We start from the raw sequence: 12,939 nt of genomic DNA, 5'->3' as shown, positions 1-12,939 counted from the left end.
TTCATAATTGTTTATAAACTTTAAAAAAATCTAAAACAAAAGCAAAAGATTACATTAAAATTAGGAAAAATTATTATTTAGTCTTTATATTTTAACAAAATTAACTATTTAATCTTTATATTTTGAAATATATATTATTTATTTCTTATATTTTTATTTTCGTTAAATTATATAGTCTATCTATCAAATTTTCCATTAATCAAAGAATTTTAGTGTTAATTAAACTACTATTTAGTCTATTTATTTTAGTGAAATTAATTAGTTGATTTCTATATTTTAAAAAATACATTAGTTAGTCCCTATAATTTAGTTTCGTTAACTTTTTAGTCTCAACTTTTTTTTTTTTACCGCAATTCCCTTTTACGTCTTTTATTTCTCTCTCCCATATTTCTCTCTTTTGCATCTACTCCTTTCTCTCTTTCATTCTCTCTCTATTTTTTTCTTTTAATAGAAACTTATACAAGCTATATGCATAAAAAGATTAATAAATTCTTATAAATCTCTAATAATTAAGGCAATAATCTAGAAAAATTATTTTCAGTAGAGAAAATATAAAAATGATGCGTAGAGAATTAAATGAAAATACTTGAATAATTAAAAAAAAATGTAAATTTAAATATAGTCTCAATACAATAAAATTTTCATTTTCATCTGAAAATGTTTTTTTAAAAAATATTGTGTTTTCAAAATATATAGACTAATTAATTAATTTTATTAAAATAAAAAAAAATAAATAGTAGTATTTTAAAATATATAGACTAACTAATTTCTTTCACCAAAATAAATGGCTAAATAGTAGTTTGATAGGCATTGACTAACAGAAAATTTGAAGAGGACTAAATAATTTAACGAAGACAAAATATAATGACAAAATAATATATTTTTTTAAAATTTAAAATATCACGACCCGAACTCGGGGGCCGGACCGGTACTAAGACTTGAGTCAGCATAAGGCCACCGAAGCCCGTAGTAAGCCCAATTATCTTTCAACCCAAGCATAAACCCATATTTGGCCCAATTTCAAGGAAACAACCAAACAGAGTCCGGCTATAATATAGACCATCCAACGGAGAGTTTTTTGCTCACTCGACCTGTAAACATAAAAATCCAATCCATTTGAGAGCTCAGCTCACTCTCACAATCATCCACAAATCATAATAAGATCAAATGAGAGCTCAGCTCCCTCAAACAAAGCCATATACCCAGTCCATTCAACATCACAGGCATCATAAGAAGTTTACAAATTTTTAAAAGAAAAGAGACATAATCTTTTACAGCCCAAATTAAATTAAATAACCCCTGCACATGCAGAGTTCTAAAACTTCACTTGATTACTTAAATTATACAAAATGAATATAAGTGGACCTGTGAGGAAAGGAGCAAGTCATTTACAATAAGGCTCTCCTGTATCTTAGAAAAATAGTGAACAGGAATGAGCGTTCGACTCAGAGAGTAAATATTTATTTTACCTATAATTTTTATAACTATCTAATTCTAATGCATCCTTAAAAATGAAATGCATAATCTTCATACAAGTCATACAAACAAGTTATGTCACATCAAAGATAATCTGGAGCTCTCACGCACCCAAGATATATTCATACTCATGCATACATATATGGGGAGCTGATCCTCCTACCTAGCTCTCTTAATCCAAGATCTGTCAGCGAGATCAACTCGAATCGGATTATCCATAATAAGGATCGGGTCCTAGCGAGTCAAACTCCAGCCGCGTCTACCTGTCATACCCATATCCATATACTCCACATACACATCAACTCACACACTCAGCTCCAAATTATCAAAACATAGCAACCAAAGTAATATCATCAAGTATAAATGCAAAACAGGGTGTGCCTAATATTTAACTACATAAATATAAGTATAAGTGATGTATGAGCATGCCAGAAATATAATAATATTGAAATTGTAAATAAAATAAATATCTACTCACGGATAAGTCGACTGGACTGCAGCTAGTTTGGCTGAAAGGAGAAGACTGCCGGTATTGATTACCTAAATATAAACACTGACTTCTATCAAAAGACTGACAAAATTAAAACTATAAAATCAAAATAGTTTCTAAGATCTTGCCAAAATTTCATCAGAATTTCTCCTGCACCTAGGATCCACCCAACCTGCACAATGGTTCAAATAACACTTTTAGAATTACACATCTCAACCCATATCTCATCATTATCATATGACCCCTCTTGAACCCTCCAAACAAGGCAATAGTCACAAACTTGTAAAAGTACATTTTAGCCCCTAAAACGAATATTCTGCAAAAATCACTCAAATAAACTCTAAAAATTTTAAAACTTTGTCCCGCGGTCCTCAACAATATTATAAAGCAATTGCAAAAAGAATTATAATTTAATAATAACCCTCGAATATTTTATGGATTTTTATTCTAAATGTGACACTAAATAACTGAAGAAAGTTTGGGTTCGAGTTTACCTATGCCAATTCTAACGCTTGAAATGCGTTCGGGGCATCTGTAAATGGTGGGGTAGCCTATAACTTTGACCTATTTCTGAAATGGTTTCAGCAGCTTATCTACTCGGCCCGAAATTGCAGATCTAGGCAACGATTGAGTTTTCATAAAACAAAAGTACCTGCGCGAAGTCTACAATACTAGGGTTAAAATAAAATATTTACATATAAAATAATTATTTAAAAATTAGAGATATTACATTCTTCTCCCCTTATAGAAAATTCATTCTCGAATTTTATACAAGGCAGAATAAAATTACAGGATTACATATTGAACAAATACGAGTACTTGCTGTGCATATTCCGCTCTAACTCCCAGGTACATTCTTTCACTGATTGGCTCCTCCATAAAACCTTAACCACAGGATCTGCTTTGAACTTAGTTGCCTCATCTGATAGTCCACTATGATTACAGGCTGCTCCTCGAAAGTCAGGTTGTCATTCAACTCTACTACATCTTGTTGTAGCACATGTGAAGGGTCAGGAACATACTTCCTCAGCATGGAGATGTGGAATATTGGGTGGACATGAGAAAGGCTTGGTGGTAACTCCCAACTGGTCATCTACTGTTCCAACTCTATCAGTAACCTCAAAAGGTCATATGTTTCTAAGTGGCAGCTTACCTTCCTTCCCAAACCTCATGACTCCTTTCATTGGGGAGACCTTTAGGAATATATAATCACTCACTGCTAACTCTACATTTTTTCGCTTAGGATCCGCATAGCTCCTTTGCTTGCTGTAGTATCCTAGCTATCATCATCATTTTATAGTGAAACTCATACCTCAAACCAACCACTCTTTAATCTTATCCCAAAATGAACCCTTTATTACTTTATTCCTTAGTTTTATTCTTCTTGACCTGACAGTTATGCTAGGTAACTATGCCTTTAGTATCTCTGCTAGGTCATCTTCACCTCTATACTACTCAGAATTGGTCCTTCGACCACTCAATTAGTCAAAACTTAAGATATTGAACACCATAACCTGTCATTCAATTCACATGATTTTCATCCATCAAAATCTAATCACCTATGGTTTTCCTATAATGAAATTTATACCTTGTCCAATATACCCTAGACAACTGTTCTCTACCACACTCCCTAGTCTTGTTTAGGACATCATTCTACAGATCATTATATTAGTGGTACTCTTTTATTTCCCCTGAGAAGACATCACTAAACTCTACAGCATCACTGACTACAAGAGAGGTACCACATCTACTGTATTATCACAATTGTATAAGGCTATCTGCTCTCTTTTATATTATAAACTTTCCTAGAATGCCATTTCACAGGCTACATATATTATTCATAATCTCCAGTCTCCTTGAGGGAGTAGAATCATACTTATGCTCCATTGTCACACAAAGAAGATGTTATCTTTATTAAACTTTAGGCAATACGTCCGCCATAATGCCAATACTACCAACGATTTCATACTGGCGACTAGATGATCTCACTAAGTAGGTGTCATCATTACACTGCAACCATATTAAAAACCTCTAGTCTCGTGCTACTTATGCTATAACTCTACGCTCAAGTTCAGATGACCGAGTCACTGACTCTAGTTATCACCCGACTGTGACCTTGATATTCTATCTCTAGGGTCTTAAACCCTAACTAGGAGTTTTTCCTAACTCTTCTGTAGATATAGAACTCTAGTCTGGCATAACTATACCAAACAGAGGCCATCTGCAAATATCCTCATCATGGAGCACCACGGGAAAGCACGCTGTAATGATCGAGCTCCAACCACTAAAATTTTCATACACATACAATCCATAGTTTACAACACCAACATCATGTTCAATGACAGTCATACACAAAATTTTTAGAATAAATTGGCACTAACCTTGACTTAGGCACTTTCCAAAGCTTAAAAACTTTACTTTCTTCCTCTCTAACAAAAATTTTATCCTCGAAATTTACCGGGTGTAGGTATCTGAGATAATTCCTTTACCTTTCTATTACTCCCTCTGTCTACTTTTTATATATATATATGGTACTATTTAGTCTTTTCGAATCCATCATTATCCATTTAGGCATATCATAAGGGAAAGATACTTTACCTCAAATTCACATTTGGGGAAAACTTGAGTTAGATGTTGGATTATGTGTGTTGGATGTGTTAGATGGCATGATAGCATGAAATGGACACTTGGAAATTACGGTTTGTGAAAAAAAATTAGGGTTTGCTCATGAAATGATATATTAACCTTATAATGGTCAATTAGTGACCATTTGAATGTGTGTGAGGAGGAATTGAAGTGAGTAAGGATGTTGGAGTTGAGCTTAGGCATGCTGCCCTTGGTGACCTCCAGGACTAGTTGTGAGTCTAGCAGGTTTGAGTAGCCATAAATGGAGTTGCATAGGTTCAATTAGTGCAAGGCTAATTGGACATGAAACTAGACACATAATGGCACAACTTTAGTGAAGAAACCCTGCCCAGAAAATCAAACTAAGTTGACCTAAAAATTGCCCTAATCACGGTGACTTGCATTCTGCCTGAGCAAAATGACCAAATGAACAGTGTTTATTCATTTGGTCATAACTCAGTGTAGAAAGGTCCAATTGACCTGAAATTTTACCAGAAAAAACTGAGACATAGCCATACAACTTTCATGAAGAACACAAACTCAAATTCTGAACCTAACCAATTCAAATTGCCAACTAAACTTAAGTCACCAAATCTGCCAGAACCAGTTTTGCCCAGAATTCTGGATTCTGTCCAATCCAGCCAGTTATGGTTTTTAGGCCATAACTTGAGCTAAAAAACTCCAAATGGAGTGATTTAAAGAAAGAAATGTAACTAGACACAATAAGGAACAACTTTCATGAAGACAATTTTGTCAAATTCCTACTGTACAAATGATCAATGGAACAGTAAACCTAGGGTATGAAATCTGAAAATTTTGAATAACATAAGATAAGCTTTGAAATGGTATTGGAAATCAATACCAACAAAAATAAAATGCAAAATGTGGTATCTTGGAGAACTTAGGTTCAATAAATTTATTATGTATTAAAAAGTCAACAATTTGAGTGAATAGTAATGTGAATAGTAATACAAAAACATAAAGTATAATAACTAAATTGGTAGAGGATATTAAGATATGAAATTTGGAATCTATAAAACATTCATGGATTACTTGGAATAGAAATAGTAATTCACCTAATGACTTAATGAACATTTAAGTTATGTGAGTATATAGTTAAGATTTGTATTCCCATTACTAGTAGGTCTAATAAAAAATGAGTGATACCACTTAAATATGAAATGAAATTAACCTAGATGGATTGTTGAGTATAAATGGGATGAGATTTACATAAGGATTTATGTTTCCATTACAAATAAGATAATAACACCTTGTATGAGTTATGAATTCATATAAATATTGCAATGAATAAATGAATCACATGAAAATATGAATAAAACATTAGTTCTCTTTATAAGAGAAAGGAAGAATATTTTGAGTACAATAGTATATGAATACCATTATTGTGAATTGTGATCAATATGAATGATGTAAGGAATGTATGAATATTATGATGAATGTATAAATTATGAAATTTATCATGAAATAATGAAGTCATAAAACACAATATATTAATATTAATGATATTATGTGCCCTTGTATTGCCTAGACATGTGTGTCAGATTGGATAGTTTGGCATGCCAATAGGGTATTATTTTAGCAGTACTGCGAAAGGCTTTATGCCTGTATTCATGGCTTTATACTTGTATTCGTGGCTTTATGCCCGCATTCATGGCTTTATGCCAACATTCATGGCTTTTATGCTCGATTATGTGTTATCATGGCTTTTTAGCTATACTGACTGCATATGTGGTTGACGTTCTACGTCCCATAGTATGACGGCCTGAGACACCACAGTGTCCAATGCCAACGACCCGTTATCTAGTTTAGTAAACCTGTCATAGGTTACTTGGGCAGTGAAATTTATTGAAATAAGTTAATAATATTAGTAATTAAAAATATTAAAAATTAAATAAATAAGTAAGATGACCTAAAATAAATTAGAATAGTTATTTATTAGAAAGAATTGAAATGAACTGGACCGATATTAAAATTTACTTATTATGAAATAATCTGAGACAACCTAGAAAGTATTGAGAAAAATGCTAAAAGATTAGCAAAGAAAATTGTAACATACATAAATATTGCAAATGTGACTTACATAATAATATAAGCATAAATTTATTATTTTTAGATCATTTTTCTATGTACATTATTACTGTACATTGGCGAAATAAACACTTCCAAAGAAGACTAAATTAGGATAAAACATATTAAATTTTAGAAACCGCATGTGAAGTATAAATAAATCTTAATTATTTGAATTATGTTTTATTTCTATCTTTATTTGTATATTATTTCCTTGTTATATTATTACACCACTAAGTAGCAATGCTTAGCGCGATAGAATTGTTTCCTCACGCATGTACTGAAGGTAAAGCCTAGATAAAAATATTAAACAGAGATTTTGGAGTTCTGATCTGTAGAAGTGCCTGAAGTATTCAAGGTTGTCACCTCCTCAGCAATGCATGTAGATAGGGCCCATATAGATCATATTTTATATTTTGTATAAAATGCTTAGATATTACATTGTAATGTATATTATGAACAGGTAATTAATAGGAAAGCGATGTAAATTAATAAATTAGCTTTTTCATATGTAATTAATTTAAATATCATGTAAATTATGAAATTTTGTAATTATTTTGTAAATTATATAAATTAAGGAAATTTGAAAATTTTGCTTATGTAATTTGAGAATGTTTACATATGAATTGAGTAGGAATGCAAATGTATGGAAATGATTATGAAATTGAAATGTATCGATGAGATTTGAAATATGAGAAAATTATGAAAATGATTGATGAGATAATTATGATTAGCATGGATAAGATTTTATTTTGAAAATATTGTTGAATTTCAAATAGGTGAATATTGAAATATGCCAAACGATAATAAAATAGGGGAAACTCCGCTGATTTCTCCGTTGAAAAATAATTGATATTAAATTAAATGAATTCAAAATTATTAAAAAAATAAAGTAAGATAAGTTAGGGTGCTCTGGCACCGATTGTAGCACGCCTTGCTCAGCTACACCGTAGTCGGGTGAGGGGTGTTACACGCGCAGCTCTACACAATAATCCCATGTCAGTACTATAATCTGCAGCTTACAGAGCGAACATTGAGAATATTGTATAGTTACTACGATACACCCCGACAGACTAGATCTCCCAATCTTTTATCTCTCTTGAATCTACTAATATCATAAACTTACTCTGACTGGGTCATCCACTGACGATTGCCAGTAGTGGCATCCTCAGCCTTATCTAGAGCAACTGTATTTTCAAGACTCACTTTTATGTACTCGTGCCTAGCACCAGATAGGCACACCACTTAGACCCATACTGACAGAAACATAGCATTTCTTGGAGTACGTATTTTCATGGCAGACCTCAACACGTCTGCTAATTTTATTTCACGTCACCATGTACTTCACAAAACCGAGGTGCTAAATTGAAGCACTCTTATACTAACTGTGGAATAACGCAGAATCTAGAATCAAGGAATTATAAAAGAAGACGAAACAAAATCCTATACTCCGCATGTGACAACTGTAGGTATAAACTTTCCCATGAACCTAAAGCCTAAGCTCTGATACCAACTGTAACACCCGACTCCAAACATTAGAGGTATTATTTGCTTTGGCCCACCCTATCCTGAGCCTCACGGTTTTGTCCCATAGGTAAAATGGAGAACTTTTCAGGAGGTCACCCATCCTAGGATTTCTCTTAAGTGAGCATGCCTAACCCCAGAGTTCTTCCAACTCTCCACGCAATTCCACTAAAAAGAGCCTCTAGTGATTAGTTTTCCCCATTTCAATATATGAGTTGGTTCATTTGTGCCCTCCATTTGGACAAGGGCACCAGCGAGCCTTGCCCTCCCAGAGGACCGCTCTAGCCTAGACCTTCCCTTTCTACACGGGATGTTATAGGCCCACCAGCTTTTGCCTGGTTCGTCCCCGAACCACACATCTACTAGAGGGGGCCTAGCTTTGATACCAACGTTGTCACGACCCAAACTCGAGGGCCAGACCGCTACTAGAACTTGGGTCAGCATAAGGCCACTGAAGTCTGTAGTAAGCCCAATTATCTTTCAACCTAAGCATAAACCCATTATTGGCCTAATTCAAGAAAACAACCGAACAGAGTTCGACCATAATATGGACCATCCAACAGGGAGTTTTTGGCTCACCCAACCTGTAAACACAAAAATCCAATCCATTTGGGAGCTCAGCTCACCTTCACAATCATCCACAAATCACAATAAAATCAAATAGGAGCTCAACTCCCTCAAACAAAGCCATATACCCAGTCCATTCAACATCACATGCATCATAAGAAGTTTACAAATTTTCAAAAGAAAAGAGACATAATCTTTTACAGCCCAAATCAAATTAAATAACCCCTACACATGCAGAGTTCTAAAACTTCACTTGATCATATAAATTATATAAAATGAATATAAGTGGACCTGTGAGGAAAGGAACAAGTCATTTACAACAAAGCTCTCCTGTATCTTAGAAAAATAGTGAACAGGAGTGAGCGTTCGACTCAGAGAGTAAATATTTATTTTACCTATAATTTCTATAACTATCTAATTCTAATGCATCCTTAAAAATGAAATGAATCATCTTCATACAAGTCATGCAAACAAGTCATGTCACATCAAAGATAATCTAGAGCACTCACGCACCCAAGATATATTCATACTCACACATACATATATGGAGAGCTGATCCTCCTACCCAACTCTCTTAATCCAAGGCCTATCAGCGAGACCAACTCGCTGAGTTGGGGGCCAGCGAAATCAACTCAAAGTCATGCCTATCCCGACTTATCTATAATAAGGATAGGGTCCCAGCGAGTCAAGCTCCAGCTGTGTCTACTCGTCCTACCCATATCCATATACTCCACATACACACCAACTCACACACACAGCTTCAAATTATCAAAACACAACAACCAAAGTAATTTGATTAAGTATAAATGCAAAACAGGGTGTGCCTAATATTTAACTACATAAATATAAGTGATGTATGAGAATGCATAAATATAATAATATTAAAATTGTAAATAAAATAAATATCTACTCACAAATTAGTCGACTAGATTGCAGCTAGTTCGGCTGAAAGGAGAAGACAACCGGTACTGATTATCTAAACATATACACTGACTTTTATCAAAAGACTAACAAAACTAAATAATTGACTTAAACCATAAAATCAAAATAGTTTCTAAGATCTTGTCAAAATTTTGACAGAATTTCTCCTGCACCTAGGACCTATCCAACCTGCACAATGGTTCAAATAACACTTTTAGAATCACACATCTCATCCTATATCTTATCAATATCATATGGCCCCTCCTGAGTCCTCCAAACTAGGCAATAGTCATAAACTTGAAAAAGTACATTTTAGCCCCTAAAACGGATATTTTGCAAAAATCACTCAAATAAACTCTAAAAATTCTAAAACTTTGCCCTGTGGTCCTCAATAATATTATAAAGCTATTGCAAAAAGAATTATAATTTAAAAATAACCCTCGAATATTTTATGGGTTTTTATTCTAAACCTGACACTAAATAACTGAAGAAAGTTTGGGTTCGAGTTTACCTATGTCAATTCTAACGCTTGAAACGCGTCCGGGGCATCTGCAAATGGTGGGGTAGCCTACAACTTTGACCTATTTCCGAAATGGTTTCAGCAGCTTATCTGCTTGGCCCGAAATTGCAGATTTAGGCGACAATCGAATTTTCACGAAACAAAAGTACATATGCGAAGTTCACAATACCAAGTTTAGAATAAAATATTTATATATAAAATAATTATTTAAAAATTAGAAATGTTATATAAAAATTAAATAATTAAAATTTTTTTAAAATATATGATTTCCCTTAAATATAAATTATATATACATTAAAACTAAATCCCAAGTCACCGCTTAGAGAAACAGTGACTTAAGGTAAAGCTCAATTACTAAAATGTCCTCTTTATTGCTGGTTAGTACGGTAATCTAGAGCAGGTAACGTGTGGGGTATTTCTGGCATAAAAGAACAAATATGGGAAAGAAGTTGACGTGGCAAATTTCCACCACTTGGTGGTCTATAGACGACATCGCTTTATTTGCTTTGACGTGGGTGAATAGGCGGCATAAAGGACTCCTATACCACTTTCACAATTAAAAGTGGGATAAATTTTGATAATTATCCCTAAAGTTATCTAGTTGTAATATTATAGTACTTTAAATAAAAATATAACATAAAATCCCATCAACTTTTAAATTTTACACACTAAAATCCCTCTAACCTTTAATTACAGATTTTTCAGTTAGACGCTGACCTGGGTAGTTTCAGTATGGAGTTTAGTCAGTATTTCTCTTTTCTCTCTCAAGCCATGTGTAAATAGAATCTTTTTTGCTCTCTGTAGACAGAATAAATTTTCACATATAGAGAAAATAATTTTACACTTTGCATAAGAGATGAGAGAGAAATGTTGACTAAGCGCCATGTGAGAGGTGTTCACATCAGTTTCTAACTGAAAAATCAGTAATTAAAAGTTAAAAAGATTTTACTGTGTAAAAATTTGAAAGTTTAGGGAGTTTTATGTTACATTTTAAAATTAAAAGACTGTAGTATTACAACCATATAAGTTCAGGAATAATTATTAAAATTTATCCATTAAAAGTGATTTCATATAATGTACCAAAAAAAATACATATAAATTACAAATTTATTTATTTTTTATTACAAAAATTTATTCATTATTATTCGAAAATAGCTTGAGAGTAAGCTTAAGGACTACAAAATCTATAGGCTAATTGGTCCACCGAAAAAAAAATCTATAGGCTAATTGAATGACACTTTAGATATTATTAATAATAAAATAATATTAATAAATTTTCAATATTAAAAATTGACCTTAAATTTTTTTTATAGCTTTTTTATTGCTCTTTTTTCTTTTGCTTTTTTATTTTTTATTTATTTCTTTTTTATTTTTTTATTAAATAATATTATTTTATTAAAAATTTAGAGAGCACTTAAAGAGAATGCTTCTTGATGAATTTCCAGTTCAAAACTTTAAAGCAATGAATTTATAAATTTTTATCACTTATATATACATTTGTATATTTCAACATATTTAAATATCTCGACATAATTTAAATAAAATTTAATTAAATTATAAATTCAACAGTGTAAGTATTATTTTACTTCTTAGCCTTTTACCTTGCCTTTTTTTTAATTTCTTTCTTTTTAGTTTTTTTAAATGTTTTATATAGGACTAAAATTATTCAACATTTACATAAAAAAGATTCATCTTTTTTACTTGCTTTTTTATTATTTTAATTTTACTTTTTTTTGTTTTTCATTAAATTAAATTTATTTAATATTTACATAAAAATAATATTATTTAAATATATTCTTATACTTAAATAAAATTATATTCTTATAATTAAATAAAATCTAATTAAATTCTAAATTAAGCTGTAAAAGTGCTATTTTACTATTTGGCATTTTTGTCTTGCTCGTTATTTTTCGTTTTATTTTATTTCTTCTCATATTCGATATGGTAGGTCAAACATCCTCTGAATCCTAGGCTCTAGAAAGGATACGAGATCCCTTCCAGACCTTTATCTGAGCGCCTCTTCAAGGAAACTCCTTGGCCTTCTGTTGACGCCGTCACTCGCTACGTCGACAATGATCACGTTTTCTATCGTGAGATGTGGTTTCTTCACTTATACGCTTGTCTCTCGCCTACTCTTCCTGATATATTCTCTAATTTGTAGTTAATTTCAGGTTTCCCATGGGTTTCTGAATCTCGTATGAGTAGTATTTATGTGTTTGTTCGCCGGAGTAGGTGGTGTTGCACGGCTTAACTGAATATGCAGTTGCCGAACCAGTGGCTGTGGGACATGGTGGATTGAGGTTGTGTACCAGTTTTAGAGTTTTTTCCTGTATAGAGCTAAGATGAAGAACAAGACCGAGCAAGAGATTGTGCTTTTAAGGCAACATGATCAGGTATCTTTAAGTAGATTTTTTTTTTCTATTATTATAAATATGTTGTTGATTTGATTGAATACATTATATGGTTGTTGGGGAAGTATTTGAGAGGAAAGCAAAGTAAAATTGTTAACTTTTAGCAGATGGTTGTAGTAGTATGATAAAAATGGCACATGCAGACAATCGCATACATACATGGTATTCTCGTGTTTGTGCCTGCTTTTCTTTATCAATTCATGGTTTTTTAAATTTGGTAATAGAATTACAGAATTGGTATATGACAGTTTTGGAAAGCGTATCCTCTCAACTTCTTGCAATGATCATTCATATTTCAGCATGGCTGGGTTGCTGCT

This window comes from Hevea brasiliensis, chromosome 4 (assembly GCF_030052815.1).
Source record: "Hevea brasiliensis isolate MT/VB/25A 57/8 chromosome 4, ASM3005281v1, whole genome shotgun sequence".
NCBI lineage: Eukaryota > Viridiplantae > Streptophyta > Magnoliopsida > Malpighiales > Euphorbiaceae > Hevea > Hevea brasiliensis.
This window is presented reverse-complemented; position numbering follows the sequence as displayed.